Source organism: Scyliorhinus torazame, chromosome 5 (genome assembly GCF_047496885.1).
Source record: "Scyliorhinus torazame isolate Kashiwa2021f chromosome 5, sScyTor2.1, whole genome shotgun sequence".
In the NCBI taxonomy this organism is placed as follows: domain Eukaryota; kingdom Metazoa; phylum Chordata; class Chondrichthyes; order Carcharhiniformes; family Scyliorhinidae; genus Scyliorhinus; species Scyliorhinus torazame.
In genome coordinates this window covers 183,863,100-183,879,593 of record NC_092711.1, presented here as the reverse complement: position 1 = coordinate 183,879,593, position 16,494 = coordinate 183,863,100, and the positions used below count along the sequence as shown (strand labels likewise).

At 46.9% G+C, this 16,494-nt stretch overlaps 2 protein-coding genes across 3 annotated transcripts in view; one reads left to right on the top strand and one right to left on the bottom strand.

The window, feature by feature from the left end:
• The window catches only part of LOC140420788 (uncharacterized), a 117,112-nt gene extending 103,665 nt beyond the window's left edge, over positions 1 to 13,447 (bottom strand). Inside the window, exons 1-4 of the mRNA XM_072504802.1 lie at positions 13,405 to 13,447; positions 12,455 to 12,603; positions 11,330 to 11,367; positions 11,106 to 11,206 (exon numbers count right to left, since the gene is read on the bottom strand). The gene's annotated coding sequence lies outside the window, so the exon portion shown is untranslated. The remainder of the gene's footprint in view (positions 1 to 11,105; positions 11,207 to 11,329; positions 11,368 to 12,454; positions 12,604 to 13,404) is intronic.
• Positions 1 to 16,494, top strand: part of LOC140420787 (uncharacterized) — a 42,177-nt gene that overhangs the window by 6,691 nt on the left and 18,992 nt on the right. The window contains exon 1 of one of the 2 annotated variants that reach the window (XM_072504800.1): positions 13,200 to 13,263. The exons of the other annotated variant lie outside the window; for it this stretch is intronic. The gene's annotated coding sequence lies outside the window, so the exon portion shown is untranslated. Of the gene's footprint in view, positions 1 to 13,199; positions 13,264 to 16,494 lie in introns of those variants that run through there. 2 annotated transcript variants of the gene reach the window in all.

The following is a 16,494-nucleotide window of genomic DNA, read 5'->3' as shown; positions in this document are numbered from 1 at the left end:
TCTTTCTATAGTTCCCTGTTGTCTGAGTCCTGAACCCACATCTTTCTCCAGGTTCCCTCCTGTCTCTCCTCATGTCCTCTGTGCTCAGCTTGTCGAAGAGATGCACCTCTTGCTCCATCGACTGTTCACACCAAACCGCAGATCACCCCACTTCCTCATGTTCACTGATATGTTAATGGTTCTCTCTTCAGGGTACTGTCCCTCTCCTTCAAATCATCACCCCTTCCTCAATTAAGAATAGTAAGAAGTCTTACAACACCAGGTTAAAGTCCAACAGGTTTGTTTCAAATCACTAGATTTCAGAGCACTGCTCCTTCCTCAGGTGATAGGAATAGGATGGAGGTGTGTGCTTGAGTAGGATGCTCTTTCCAAGGGCTGGTGCAGACTTGATGTGCCAAATGGCATCCTTCTGCACTGTAAATTCTATGAACAAAGACTTGACTCCACCATACTTGCAAATGACTGCCCAATTTCCAGCTTCTGTTTCCTCGCCATACTCCTTGAAATTGTTGCCGCCTCCCAAATCCATGCCCATCTTTCTCAGAATATCATATCCAATCAGGTCTGTGCTTTGCCGCAATACTGAAATAGCTCTTTCTAATCCACCAATGACATCCTCTGTGAATGTGACAAAGGTAAACTATCTCTTATCGTTTTCCAGCTGTCTGCAGCCTTTGACAAGGTTGACCACCCCTTTCTGCTCCAACACCTCTCCACTGTCGCCCAGCTGGGGTGGGGCTGCTCTCTCCTGGGTCCATTCTTCTCTACCTCATCATAGCCTGGGAATTACTTGTGATGTCTTCACTTCCCATTCCTACTGTTACCTCTGGTGTCCCCAAAGGATCCAACCTTGGCTTCCTCTCATTTCTCATCAACATGCTCCCCACAACAACATCATCTGAAAACAGTTTCAGTTATCACATTTAGACTGACAGCTCCCAGCTCCACCTCACCACCACCTCTCTCGACTTTTCCACTGTTAAATTTTCAGACCGTTTGTCTGATATCTAGTGGCGATGTGCAGAAATAGCCTCCAATTAAATACCGGGAAGACTGAAGCCATTGTTTTCATACCTGAGCGACCAACTCAACTCCTCTCCCTGGTCTGAATGGAAACCTGAATTTTTACACATTGACCCCAAGAGCAGATTCTGACTCTGTGTGTGTGTGTTTGTACCGGTGATTTTTCAGTCACATTTATGATCCAAATATTTCCCCATAGATCGAATAGAAAAAAAGTCTCCTTCCATAATCAAAGATTGATCGTATACAAATTAATTTGTTCCCTAAGATCTTGTTGAAATTTTTGGTTTGAGTTTCTCATCTGCAAATCATCTCCCTTTAATCCGCTATACATGGAATTTATAAAAGTAATCACTGTCAGTACAGGATAGAAATTCAAAGCAGACAATTCTCGTTTTTACAGAACATTCTTTCTCCTTTCATTCCCCAAATCTATAAATCTCTGTCCCACACACTCCACCCACTCTCTCTGCTCATTGTTCCAGATTCAGGTATCCGGGCTCCTACTAGTTCTCTTCATTCCTACCCTTAAAGTGGTGACTCAGGTTGTGGGTCAATCCCACTTCTGCACTCTCATTCCAGAAAATAATTCAGCTCACAACAATAAATCATCTTTAACGACTTCATTAGTCATTGGTAATGTTTGGTCATCTTTTCCCAATTGAGGAGAAGAGAAATTCAGTGGTCAGTTCAGAGCTTCCTTCTTCCCAGGTCGATTCTAACAAATCCGAGTCTGAATATCATTTATACTGACTCAGTAAGTGATCCGATCTTATTGAACTATGACAAGCTATGTTTATCTGAGTTACATTTATACTGACTCACTTATTAAGTAATTAGATCTCACTGAATGAACTATGACAAAAACTCTATCTGAGTTACATTTATACAGACTCAATAAGTGATCAGATCTCACTGAAATATGACATAAGCTCTGTCTATTCCGAGTTACCAGACTCACTCAGTGTAAGTGATCAGGTCTGACTGAATTGTAACACAAGCTTTGTCTGAGTTACATTTATACAGACTCACTCTGGCGCAGTGATATTGTCTCCCATGTTCTATGGCTTTAAACTTTGACAAAGGGTCATCTGGACTCGAAACGTTAGCTCTTTTCTCTCCTTACAGATGCTGCCAGACCTGAGATTTTCCAGCATTTTCTCTTTTGGATAGTGGTATTGTCACTGGACTAGTAATCCAGAGACCCCGAGTCATGATCTGGGGACCCGGATTTGAATCCTGCCATGGAAGATGGTGAAATTTGAATTCATTTTTTTTCAAAGTCTGGAATTAAATGTCTAAAGATCATGAAATCATTGCTGATTGTCATAAAAACCCATCTAGTTCTTGAAGGAAATCTGTCATCCTTACCTGGTCTGGCTTGGCCTCCATGTGAATCCAGATCCACAGCACTGTGGTTAACTCTTAAAGGCCCTCCAGAATGGGCAATAAATGCTGGCCCATATCCCATGAACGAATAAAAAAAACTCAGTAGGTGAACTAAAACAACTTAAATTTATAGAATTTTAACATCGCAAAATGTCCCATGAGTTTCACTGGAAGGACATATTCACACAGATGATCAAATGTTTGTTCAGAGATCAGTTAAAAGGAGTGTATTAAATATGGTAACTGAAGTGGAAAGGTGAAGAGGTTTAGAGAGGAAATTCCAGAGCTTAGGCACCATGCAGCTGAAGGCACAGCCACCAATGGAGTGATTAAAACTGGTGTTGAAGGACATCCAGTAACAGAGCTCCATGTGTGTGGGCCCCGTAGTCCAGGCTCAAGGCCAAATCTGAATTTTGGAACAGAGTTTGACCATCCCTGGTCTCGGAGAAAAACAATTCCCCGGATAAATATCTTGCAAGATCTCTGTTTACTGATACCAGAAATAGGTAAGAGCAGTTACGTCCCCCTGTGTACTTGATGCAGATTGACTTAAACAGAATTAAAATCCTTTAGATTTCAGGAATACAACTAGAATATGTTCCTTCAGACATAAAATATAAATACTGAAACCTGAACCAACAAACATGTTGAAATGCAGAGCAGGTCAACGATTATTAGAAAATGATGGATTAATAGTTGGGGATGAGGAAGCTGTATGGGAAATGGTGCAGGTTCTGTATTTCATTGGGATCAATATTCAACAGCAGGTGGGGTGGAGACAGATGACATTAAGGAGATTGAAATATCTGGTGTCAGTAGATATGCGATCGGAAAATCATGAAGATTATGATTCAGCCTCAGTTCCCAGGGAGAGGGATGGGCTTGGTTGTTTGGGAACCGAATTTTTCGTGGTGACTTTGGCCTTCCCAATTTTTAATGGGAGGAAATTTCTGCTCATCCAGTACTGGATGTGGGATAATTTAGTAACAGTAGAGGGATGATGGTGAAGTAGAGCTGGGATTTGTCAGGGCACATGTGAAAACTAACATGGTGCTTTTGGATGATGTCACCTTGTGGCAGCATGTAGATGAGAAATAGGAAAGGCCAAAGATAGATCCTTGGGGGACAGAGTACAAGGGCTTTGGAGAGGGAAGGCAGGTTGGAGATGGGGGCGGATGTTTGCAATAATGGTCAGGTCGAGGGTTAATTTTAGGGCGGTTGATGATGGTGGATTTAAAGGTGAGATGGACAATACTAGAAGAGTGAGAAAGAACCATTAACAATATCGTAAACATCAGCCTACGGCTGAGCACTCGGGTTCAAATCCCGGCCCTGGATTACTGTCTGTGGAGTTTGCACATTCTCCCCGTGTCTGCATGAGTTTCCAAAAGATGTGTAGGTTAGGTGGATTGGCCACGCTAAAATTGTCCCTTAATTGGTTAAAAAAAATAATTGGGTACTCTAAATTTAGACTAAAAAAAAAATATCAATGAACATGAAGTTGGGAAATCAATAAATAGAGTCAATGGAGCAGAATGTGGGCCTCATGGACAACATGGGCACTGAGTGGCCATGAGGGGAGATGGGAGAGAAACTGGAGAAAGATGTGAGTTTCAGGACTAGGAGAAAAGGAAATTAACAAATAATTTATGCTGGTGGGTTAACGGAAGGGAGGGAAGCAGAAAAGGCAGCACAATCTTAGTCACAAAGAAGCTCCATGAGCTCCTCACACTTGTTGGAGGTGACAGGGGAGAGGGAGAGCCCATCAAAAGAAACTAACTTGTATGAAGAGATATTTCATAGAATCCCTACAGCACAGAAGCCATTCGGCCCATCGAGTCGGCACCAATGCTCTGAAAGAGCACCCTAACCCGGTCCTATTCCTGCAACCCCGTAACCTCACCTAATCCGCTAAACCCTGGACAATAAGGGACTATTTATCATGTCCAATCTACCTAACCTGCACATCTTTGGACTGCGGGAGGAAACCAGAGCATCGGTAGGAAACCCACGCAGACACGGGGAGAACATGCAAACTTCAGACAGTCACCCAAGGCCGGAATTGAACCCAGGCGCTATGAGGCAGCAGTGCTAACCACTGCCACCGTGGCACAAATTTTAAAAATTCAACACATTAATACAAAGCCAACTTATTTGACTTTTATACATAATATTCACCCCTCATACTGGGCTGGACTTCATTAATATTGGCAGGAACAAACCACAATGAACATGGTTCAGTCATGGATGTGATTATCAGCAAAATCCAATCAGTGTATTTACTTGTGAACTCGCTGGTGTCTCAGCAGGTTGGATAACTGACTGAATCCGTTCCCACACTGGCAGCAGGTGAATGGCCTCACCCCAGTGTGAACTCTCTGGTGTCTGAGTAGGCTGGCTGACTGAGTGAATCTTTTCCCACAGTCGCAGCAAATAAATGGTCTCTCTCCAGTGTGAATGAGTTTGTGTACATCGAGTTGAGATGATCGCTTGAACCCAGTTCCGCATTGAGAGCACCTGAATGGTCTCTCGTCAGTGTGAACTCGTTGATGGGACATCAGTTCCACAGAGCTTTTAAAGCACTTCTCGCAGTTTGGGCATTTGAAAGGTCTCTCATCAGTGTGAACTCGTTGGTGTGCCATCAAGTTGGCTAACTGAGTGAATCCATTCCCACACTGGGAGCAGGTGAATGGTCTCTCCCCAGTATGGCTGCGCCAATGAGTTTCCAACTCTGATGGAGATTTGAATCCCTTCCCACAATCCCGACATTTCCAAGGCTTCTGTTCAGTGTGACTGCATTTATGTTCTGACAGTTTAGATGATCGGCTGAAGCCTCGTCCACACACAGAACACGTGTACGGCTTTTCCCCACTGTGAACGGTGATTTTTCCTTCCATTTTCAAAATCCAATCTATTCAGGTCACAATAAATTGAGCGACTCTGTCAAATCCTGATGTGATGTTTGGTTTCAGTTTTTCAACTGCAAATCTTCCCCTTCCCTCTGAAATTGATTTAAAACAGAAAAAAGGGAGTGAGAGAACCCACAAAAACACAAAGGCCGATTGTGAAATTGAGCTGAATGAATCTGGTAATTTGCGGGGCTGGCACGAGGAAAAGTGACCATGAAAACTGCTGGATTGTTGTAAAAACCCACATGCTTCATAGAATCATAGAGTTTACAGTGCAGGAGGCCATTTGGCCCATCGAGTCTGCACCAACCCTTGGAAAGAGCACCCCACTTAAGCCTGCAATTCCATCCTATCCCCGTAATCCTTGTAACCTTTTGGACACTAAGGGGCAATTTAGCATGGCCAATTCACCTAACCCGTACATCTTTGGACTCATGACATTCAGGGAAGGGAACCTGCCACCCAGTCTGGACATACACAAGACACTCACCTCTATCAGATCAGGAATGATGAGAGAGTCTGCTCTGTAATTCACAATTGTGGCTGATCCTGGGCTTCAACTCCATTTTCCTGCCAGCTCCCCATATCCCTCAACTCCTGGAGACATCAGAAATCTCTCAATCTCATCCCAAAATAGACTCAACAATGAACCATCCACAATCTGCTGGGTGAGAGAACTTTGTGTGATAAGACGGGCAGGACGGTAGCAGAAGTGGATAGCACTGTGGCTTCACAGCGCCAGGGTCCCAGGTTCGATTCCCCGCTGGGTCACTGTCTGTGCGGAGTCGGCACGTTCTCCCTGTGTCTGTGTGGGTTTCCTCCGCGTGCTCCGGTTTCCTCCCACAGTCCCAAGACGTGCAGGTTAGGTGGATTGGCCATGAAAAATTGCCCCTAGTGACCAACAGGTTAGGAGGGGTTATTGGGTTACGGGGATAGGGTGGAAGTGAGGGCTTAAGTTGGTCGTTGCAGACTCGATGGGCCGAATGGCCTCCTTCTGCACTCTATGTTCTGTGACAGAAAAAGCCAGACAGGAGTGGGAGAGACAGAGAGGGGAAGGGAGTGAGGCAGGGAGTGAGAAGAGATATTTTATAGATCAAAAACTAAACCAGAACTTGGGCAGAATCACCCAGCCCCTCAACCTCCACCACAGGAAGGACCAGCAGAGCAGATGTGTGTAAACACCATCATTTGCAAGTTCCCGTCCAAGTCACACACCATCCTTACTTGTCTGACATCCATTCCTGGATCAGCAGAAATGTTGCTCCACTTAAATATTGGGGGAAATGAAGCCATTGTCTTCAGACGCTGCTACAAATTCCACTTCCAGCCACTGACTCGCTCCCTCTTCCTGACCACTGTCTAAGGCTGAACCAGACTGTTCATAACCATGGTGGAATACTTCACCCCAAGATGAGTTTCCAACCACATATCCACATCATCACCAAGACCGCCTATTTCCACTTGAGAAATATCACCCGATGCGACTTCCGGTGGCAGCTACAATGTGAGTGGTCACACACAGGGCAGCTCATGCTTGAAGGCATAGAAAAGAGCTCTTTTTACCCGATAATGGCGCATCTTCGACAGAAAGTTGAAGGTCGGATGAGTAGTTTCCCCTGGGTGTGGTATGTCTGCTGGTTACCAAACCTGGCAGAAGACGGTGAAAGGCGTAGTTGAAGGTTGGATGAGTTGGTGGAGACCTGGGGCGCAGCAGCCAGTGGAAGGAGGGCGGAGGGAGAAGGCTTGTGCAAGTCGGAAAGCCCCAGATGGAGCAGTTGATGGCTTTCATCAAGGAAGAGTTCCGCCAGCAGAGGAAGGAGATGCAGAAGGATCGCTCGAAGGCCATCGAAGGGGCTGTAGGACCTCTGAAGGGCTCGATGGAGAGGGTGGAGAAATGTTTGGAGTCTCAGGGATCGCAAATCAGAGAGATTGAAAGGGTGACGTTGGACCACAGCGATCGGGTGGTGGCATTGGAGGTGGAGCTCTGATGGAGACCTTTGCAAGACATTGAGAGCAAAGGTGGAGGAGGAGGAAAATAGTTTGAGAAGGCAGAATCTACAGATAGTGGGCCTGCCTGAAGGAGTGGTAGGTGTTAGTGGCATGAGGTATGTGTCGAGGATGCTGGAAGGGCCGGTGGCGGAGGGGATGCTGCATAAGGCCCCTGAGGTGGACAGAGCGCGCAGGTCGCTGAGGCAGAAGGCTAGAGCAGAGGAGCTGCCACGGGCAGTGATCGTGAGACTCCATAAGTTCGTAGAGAAAGCGAAGATTTTGCAGTGGGCCAGGGAGAAGCGCAACTGTGAATGGGAGGGGAACAAGATCCGAATATACTAGGACATTGGAGTCGAGCTGGTGAAACGGCGTGCAGGGTTCAACAAGGCCAAGGCGGTGCTATATTGGCGGCAGATTAGATTTGGGGTGCTCTACCCGGCGAAATTATGGGTGACGTTTGAAGGCCAAGAATAATACTTTGAGACCCCAGAAGCGGCCAAGGACTTCATAAAGGAGCATAAACTGGGGGAGAGCTGAATTGAACAATTCTGGGACTGAGGAGCTGGCACGTTGAAATGATTGGGATATGGGTGGAGTGGGTAGGGGTAGGGAGTGGGAGGGTTGCTTTTCCTCTGATCTGGAGGGGGTTCTTTTTCTTGTTTGTTATTTACTATTGGGTTGACAAAGTTTGGGGTAAAACGTTTATGTGTGATCCCCCCCCCCCATTTCCTGGGGCTGTGTGATTTATCTCTTGTTTGTTTGCTCTTGGGGGAGATGACTGGGAATTCATTATAAGTCTTTGTTTGGGTGGGGGAGGGTAAGGTCAGCGGGGAGCCTTCTTCACTGATTCGAGTGGGGGTGGGTCAGTGGAGGGGCCTTTGGGCAGGGGCTGCCTTGCTAGCAACTAATGCTGGTGAACGATAGTGATGTGGGGGAGAAGGGCAGGAGAGGTGGCTGTGGGATGGCAGGGTACGGGGGCAGGGGGGAGGAGGGGTGGGGGGGGATAGGACGGGTGATGCGACAGGTAGAGGTGGGAGAAGAAGAGGCATCATCGGGCGGAGAAGGGGGCCATCTTGGTTGGGCCAGGTACAGGGTGGAATTAACGGGGCTCGAACTAAAAGGGTAGGATGACAGATTGCAGAGAGGGATGGAGGCATAAGCCTCTGGTAAAGCTGATAATGTGGAACGTGCGAGGATCAGTTAAAAGATCTTGGGTTTTTGAGCTTTTAATGAGGCATTAGAGAAGGGGAGCTGCCAGAGATGATGATGCAGGCAGCGATCATGTGGTGGTACCTGTTTGAGGTCATGGGAATGTTTGGGTTTGGGCCGAGTTTTGTGGCCTGTGATATTTGGCAATGAGTGCGGACTAATGTCATGGACTCACAAAACTTCAAATTGCATCGGGGAACAAGGCTGTGGTGCCCACTGTCGCCACTGCTGTTTGCGCTGGCTAGAACCTCTGGCAATGGCTCTTAGGGGGTTGGCAGGGATTATGAGGGGACGGAGAGAGCATTGGATGTCGTTCTATGCTGACGACCTACTGGAGAGGATCATGGGAGGTTTGGGGCATTCTCAGGGTATAAGTTGAATGTAAGGAAAAGTGAATTCTTCCCGGTGAATGTGTTGGGTCGACGAGCCAATTTAGGGGAGGGTGCCATTTAAGGTGGCTAGAAACAGATTCAGATACTTGGGGATTCAGGTAGCAAGGAAATGGGCGATGCTTCACAAGTGGAATTTAACGGAGCTGGTGAAGGAGGCCAGGGAGGATCTCAAGAGGTGGGATACGTTGCAATTAACTTTGGCGGGGAGGGTCCAAGTGGTAAAGATGAACATTCTGCCGAGGTTTCTGTTAATTTTCCAGACACTCCCGATCTTTTTTCCGAAGGCCTTCTTTCAGAAACTGGACAGAATTATTTCGGACTTTGCATGGGCGGGGAAAGTGCCAAGAGTTAGGAGGACCCTGCTGTAGAGGGAAGGGTTGGCGTTGCTGAACCTGCTACATTACTATTGGGCGGCGAACGAGGAGAAGGTGAGGCGATGGTGGGAAGGAGAGGGGGTAGAATGGGTTAGGATGGAGCAGGAATCCTGTAAGGGGTCCAGCTTAAGGGCTATGGTGACAGCAGCGTTGCCAATGATGCCGAGCAGGTACTCAGTGAGCCCGGTGGTGCAGTCCACAGTGAAGATCTGGAACCAATTGAGAGGGCATTTTAGGATGGAGGTGATAATGCCGTTGTGTGAGAATCACGGGTTTGAGTCGAGGGGGATGGACGTTATGTATCGGAGGGTGAACAGAAGTTGGGCTGATCAAGGTGAGGGAATTGTATCTGAGGAAGGGTTTGCCAGTCTGGAGGAGTTGAGGGAGAGAGTTCGGGTACCTGCAGGTAAGGGCCTTCACGCGGAAGGTTTAGAAGGAGTTCCCTAGGTTGCCGAGGTACACCCTGCTGGAGCGACTGTTGCTTCCGGATGTTGAAGAGGAGGATAGAATTGGAGATATATTTAGGTGGCTGGGAGAGCAGGGAGGCGAGCGGGTGATGGAGATTAAGGAGAAGTGGGATGTGGAGCTAGGAGGGGAGATAAATTGGGGAGTATGAAGTGAGGCACTGCGAGGGTAACCGCAACCTCTCGTGTGCAAGGATGAGCCTGATACAGTTCATGGTCGTACGCAGGGTACATATGACTTGGGCAAGAATGAGTGGATTCTTCCACGGGGTGGCAAATGAGTGTGAGAGGTGTGGGTGGGCACCAGCGAATCACACTCACCTGTTCTGGGGCTGCGAAAAGTTATGATTCTGGGCAGGAGTGTTTGCGGCCCTAGCAAGGAGAGTGGGGGAGGAGGTGGAGCCAAATCTTTTGGTGCCGATATTTGGGGTTTCAGGGAAGCCGGAACTGAAGGAGGGGAGGATGGCCGATGTTGTGGCCTTCGCCTCTCTGATTGCCCGGCAATGAATCTTATCGGAGTGGCGGTCTGCTGCCTGTGTGCTTGATTGCACCAAACCTTGTTCACCCTTCAGCCCTGTGCTCACTGACCGACAAAGTCTCTGTGCTATGCATCAGCAAAAATTTTTATTTCTTGTTTCAAATTCCTCCATGTCCTTTCCCTATCTCTATAATCTCCTCCAACTTCAAAACCCTCCAATATATCTGCTCTCCTCTAATTCTGGCCTCTTTAGTATTTCCGTATTTTAATCGTTCCACCACTGTTGACCACTCTGTCACTTTCCAAGGACCCAAGCTCTGGAATTTCCTCCTTAACCTCTCCACCTCACTTTCCTCCTCTAACGCCCTCCTTAAAACCTCTCTCTTTGACCAAGCTTTTGATCCCCTGCCCTAAATCTCTTTTATGGGCAGCACGGTAGCGCAGTGGATAGCACTGTTGCTTCACAGCTCCAGCGTTCCAGGTTCGATTCCCGGCTTGGGTCACTGTCTGTGTGGAATCTGCACGTTCTCCCTGTGTCTGCGTGGGTTTCCCCCAGGTGCTCCAGTTTCCTCCCACAAGTCCCGAAAGACGGGCTGTTAGGTAATTTGGACATTGTGAATTCTCCCTCTGTGTACCCGAACAGGTGCCCAAATGTGGCAACTAGGGGCTTTTCACACTAACTTCATTACTGTTAATGTGAGCCTACTTGTAACAATAAAGATTATTACGTGGCTCAGTATCAAATGTCATTTTGTAACATTTCTGTGAAAGCCTCGGAATTTTGACTTGCAGTAAACATGCAATATAAATACAAAATGTTGTTGATTTGTACACATACCACTGTTCCTTCACTGGGTGAATTGTAAGCAACTTCTTACCTAACAGCACCGTGAGATCACCTTCACCACATGGACTGCAGTGGTTCAAGACAGTCAAACATAACCTTCTCCACAGGGAACTGGGGATTTACCATGTATTGCTGTATTTGTGGAGAGGGAGAATCAGAATTAACATTACACATTATTCAAAATGAATTATAAGGAGTTAAAATTATGTAGAATTTGATGGTCAATGTAAGTTCAGAAACGGAAGAGAAACATACCAGAGTGCAGGAAAAACAATTCCCGACTATGGAAGATACTGTAGGAAGTTAAAGCAAGTAAGCCGGCAGCACATGGTCAGGAGATGGACAGCAGTGGAAAACTCATTTAGACAGTCAGGCGAAGAAACAGTAAAATACAGTTAAAAAGTTAAAATACACCCATATTTCAGGCAAAGCAAGTCAGATAAATGTAGCGAGGTGATGACGGAGGGCAGACACATAGAACATACGGTGCAGAAGGAGGCCATTCGGCCTATCGAGTCTGCACCGACCCACTTAAGCCCTCACTTCTACCCTATCCCGTAACCCAATAACCCCTAACCTTTTTTAGACACTAAGGGCAATTTAGCATGGCCAATCCACCTAACCTGCACATCTTTGGACTGCAGGAGGAAACCGGAGCACCAGGAGGAAACCCATGCATACACGGGAAGAACGTGCAGACTCCGCACAGACAGTGACCCAGCAGGGAATCGAACCTGGGACCCTGGCGCTGTGAAGCCACAGTGCTAACTACTGTGCTACCGTGCTGCACACAAAAGAGATCAATCGATGGGCATGAATTCAGATCCACAATGAAGGAGTCACACCAACACCAGAGATATGGAACCTCTCACAGGTAAGAGACAGAAATAAAAGCTCTAAATTGTAGATGAATCTTCAAAATTGTTCATCTCTGAAACGGTTTCACTGTTTTCAAAGTTAAAATATCCTGCTGGAGCCTGCAGCTGGAAAGAAATCAGACGCACTGGAGTCAGAGTAAAACCTCCCAGTTGAGGAAATACGCGGGAGCAGCGGTGATGTCACCGTGCAATTGTCGGTGTGTGATGATGTCACAGACATGAACACAGATCATCTGGGTCTGTGCAAACCAGTGATCACCACACATCATGCAGGATGGGAGGGTCCTTGAGAGGGTGCAGAGGAGATTTACTAGAGTGGTTCGAGGAATGAGGGATTTTCATTGTAAGATTAGGTTGGAGAAACTGGGGCAGTTCTCCTTGAAAGATTTCATAGTGGTGTACAAGATCATGATAGTTTTTGATAAAGTATACAAAGTAAAGTTATTCGCAATAGCTGACTCTAAAAGAATTATAGACAAGAATTAAGATTTTGGCAGGATACACAATGGGATGTGAAGAAGTTTTACCCAGCAAGCGGTAATGAACAGGAAGTCGAAGACTGATAATATCTGGGTCCTGATGAATCGAGTGACTGTCGGCTTTTGATATGTTTGCTTTGAGTTTCCCATCACTAAATCATTTTCCAATCATCTGCAAAATAAAAGTTCATAAAATCAATCATTTCAGTCAAGGAATAACTTCCTGCAATTCATTTTGAACAATGTGTACTGTTAACTCTGATTTTCCCTCTCCACAAATACAGCAATACATGGTAAATCACCAGTTTCCTGTGGAGAAGATGATGTTTGACCATCTTGAACCATTGCAGTCCATGTGGTGAAGGTGATCTCACAGTGCTGTTAGGGAAGAAGTTACTTATAATTCACCCAGTAAAGGAACAGTGGAATAAAAATGATGTGGAGATGCCGGCATTGGACTGGGGTGGGCACAGTAAGAAGTGTTACCACACCAGTTTAAAGTCCAACAAGTTTGTTTTGAATCACTAGCTTTCGGCGTGATTTACCTGAGGAAGGAGCTGTGCTCCGAAAGCTAGTGGTTCGAAACAAACCTGTTGGCCTTTAACCTGGCGTTGTAAAATTTCTTGCAAGGAATAAAAAGTAAGTGTTGGTTTGAGCTTCCTGTGTGTAAATCAGCCCTGTAAAAGGAGTTTCCAAAATTCATCAGTGGCAGTCCAGGAAAGAAATTCAGAATAGTGTCTCCTCCTGCTGCCTGGAGCAGATGATCGCGCATGCGCCCTACTGCACAGTCGCTCTACCGGGCCGAGGAGAGGTCGAGATTCAGCCATTGCCGGTCAGTTCGCTGTAATCGCGGGGCCGCTAGTTTGTGATTCAGGGTCTGTGGCCTGCACCGAGTATTCATGTAGCCTCATTGCCCGCTCCGCTGGCCCCATTCCTCCCAACTATTATTTTGCCACAGTTGCCATTTTCTCACCTGCTCTCCGCGGCTCTGGTCGCAGACCAGACGTGCGCATGTTCAGGCAAAAGACTGCAAGACGCATGCTCCCATCACACACTGCCATGCCCATGTGCAAGGATCTCATGGTGAAGACAGGACACATTCTGACCAGTTGTGAATGCTGTGTGAGTCCTTCGCCATTGACAGGCAATATTGCTGCATGTAAAATTATGTTTTGTAATCTGATGAAAATTGGAATCATAGTCTCAAGATATAAAATTATCATAAAAGCAAAACTCGATGGATGTTGGAAATCTACAATTAAAAGAGAAAATGCTGGAAAGACTCAGGAGGTCAGGCAGCATTTGTGGGGAGAGAAACAGTTATCGTTTCGAGTCCATACAGCCCTTCCCCATACAATAATAAAAGTATTAAATCAATCGATACAACAATCAAAATGCACGGTGTAATTAGCAACATAGCAAACTCCTACAGTCAGACATGAATTCACTGCAGTCTTAGAAGGAGGAGTGAAGAAGTAAATTTTCCTTCCAGCCACTTAACTTTTAAATACAAACAGAATACTGGAGAGATTCAGGTGGTCTAACAGCATCGAAACATTTAAACTCTGTCTTGTCAGTAAGAATGTGCCTCTTGTAGATTTAAGGCTTGGAGCATTTAAAACAAAGTTGTTAATTGGGGGCCATGGATTCTCTGGGCGCGATTCTCCACTCCCACGCCAGTTGGGAGAATCGCCTGGGCCGCCAACATTTCCGGGGACGCCTGTCCGACGCCCTCCCAAGCGGCGGGAACGGCCCGGTCGAGTTTCGCAGGCCGGAGAATCGCCGGAGACACCCAAAATGGCGATTCTCCGGCACCCCCGCTATTCTGAGGCCCGGATGGGCCGAGCGGCCAGGCCAAAACGGCGGGTTCCCCCCGGCGCCGCCCACACCTGGTCACTGCAGCCATGGGCGGTGCGTGAACGCTGGGGGGGGTGGCCTGTGGGAGGGCGAGGGGGGATCCTGCACCGGGCTTCACCTGGAATGTGGGGTGGCCCGCGATCGGTGCCCACCGATCGTCAGGCCGTCCTCTCTGAAGGAGGACCTCCTTCCTTCCGCGGCCCCGCAAGATCTGTCCCCCATCTTCTTGCGGGGCGGATTTAGATAGGACGACAACCACGCATGTGCGGGTTGGCGCCGGCCAACCCGCGTATGCGCGGATGACGCCCGTTATGCGGCGCCGGCCGCATCATCTATGCGGCGCCGCTTTTACGCGGTCAACAAGGCCTGGCGCGTGTAGATGACACGGCCCCGATCCCGGCCCATTGTCAGGGCCTGAATCGGTCGGGACCGGGGCCGTTCCGCGCCGTCGTGTACCTCGACGGCGTTCACGACGGCGCGGCCACTTCGGCGTGGGAGTGGAGAATCCCGCCCATGGAGTTTTACAGCAGGGAAAGTGGCCCTTGAGCTCATTATGACCGCACCGACCAGTTAAAAAAATAATTTAGAGTACCCAATAATTTTTTTTTTTACAATTAAGGGCCAATTTAGCCTGGCTAATCCACCTTACCTTCACATCTTTGGATTGTGGGGGTGAAACCCACGCAGACATGGGGAGAATGTGCAAACTCCACATGGACAGTGACCCAGGGCCGGGATTCGAACCCGGGTCCTCAGCGCCGCAGTCCCAGTGCTAACCACTGCACCACATGCCACCCTACCACACCGACCATTGAGCATCTATCTACTCTAATTCCTGCTCTCCGACCATTGCCTTGTATACTAAGGCATTTTAAGAGCTCATCTGAATACTCCTTACATGTTGTGAGGGTTCCCGCCACTACCACCCTTTAAGCAGTGAATTCCAGATTCCCACCACCCGGGGTGAAAACGTAGACAGGGTGATCACACCTTCTGTCTCTCTTTAATCCTTTTAAACTCCTTTCCAGATACCCTTGTCACTAACTTCCCATCCGGTCTCTCCTCGACTATGCAATTGAGGTTTGCTGAATTCCCCTCAAGGCTGATTATTGGATCTGACTTTTACTATTAACCATTGGTAACTCTAATCTTTTAACTCTAACAATTTTGTCCTGCTCCTTACCTTAAATCTATGCACCCTGGTTCTTGATAACCCTGCTAAAGTCAAAAGATTCTTCTTATCCAGCAGATAAAAGCAAATTACTGCAGATGCTGGAATCTGAAACCAAAACAGAAAATGCTGAAAAATCTCAGCAGCTTCTGTAAGGAGAGAAAAGAGCGAACATTTTGAGTCCAGATGACACTTTGTCAAAGATTAAATGCATCGAAAGTAGGAGATATACTGTAGGGTGAGGGAATGAAAGATGAGTGATAGCCATAGAAACCAAGGGAAAGGAAAGAATAAAAGGTGTGAAAGGCCAAACAGCCGAGAAACTAAAATCAGAGGGTAAGCTGTGACAGATGTAGATGTGGGGGAGGAGGGACATGGGTGGGAGAGAGGTAAAATGAGAAAAGGGGGCAGAAGAAAGAAGAGAAAAGGTATGTAAAGGGGGGATAAGATAGGGGGAAAGAGTGGGGAGTATATATATATATATATGAACTCTAATCTTTTAACTCTAACAATTTTGTCTGCAACATCTGTAAATCAAACACACCCTCAGAACTAATCGGCTACACAGCTCTTTGTCTTTCGCTGTCTTCGCCTACTTAATCTTGGTCATCACATGGGGCCACTGCCCTCTTAATTCAAGCTAAGTCTGGGTAGTTGAGATTTTTTGACTCATAACTGGGCAGGCAACCACCTTTAAAGTTAGACAAGTCCTATCTGGGGTGCCAAATATTGTTGCCTCTGCTGGCTGCAACTGACGAATGCAGACAAAATTATATACTCACCACCACTTGAATTAATAGAAGTTTATTAAATCTATGTGTTCATTTAAACGTTTACATAAGTTTCAAGACTTGAACAAAAATAGACTACCCAAATGGAGAGAACTTGGCCATGTTTCCTCTGGAGATGTGCGTTGTGAGCATTCGGGTTATCGTTGTTCAAATCTTGGTGGGACTTCTATTTTATAAGGTTTAAGTTAAACAATCCTTTAGCTTTTAAACACCATTCGAGCCTGTCTTTCATGTTCCGAAAACA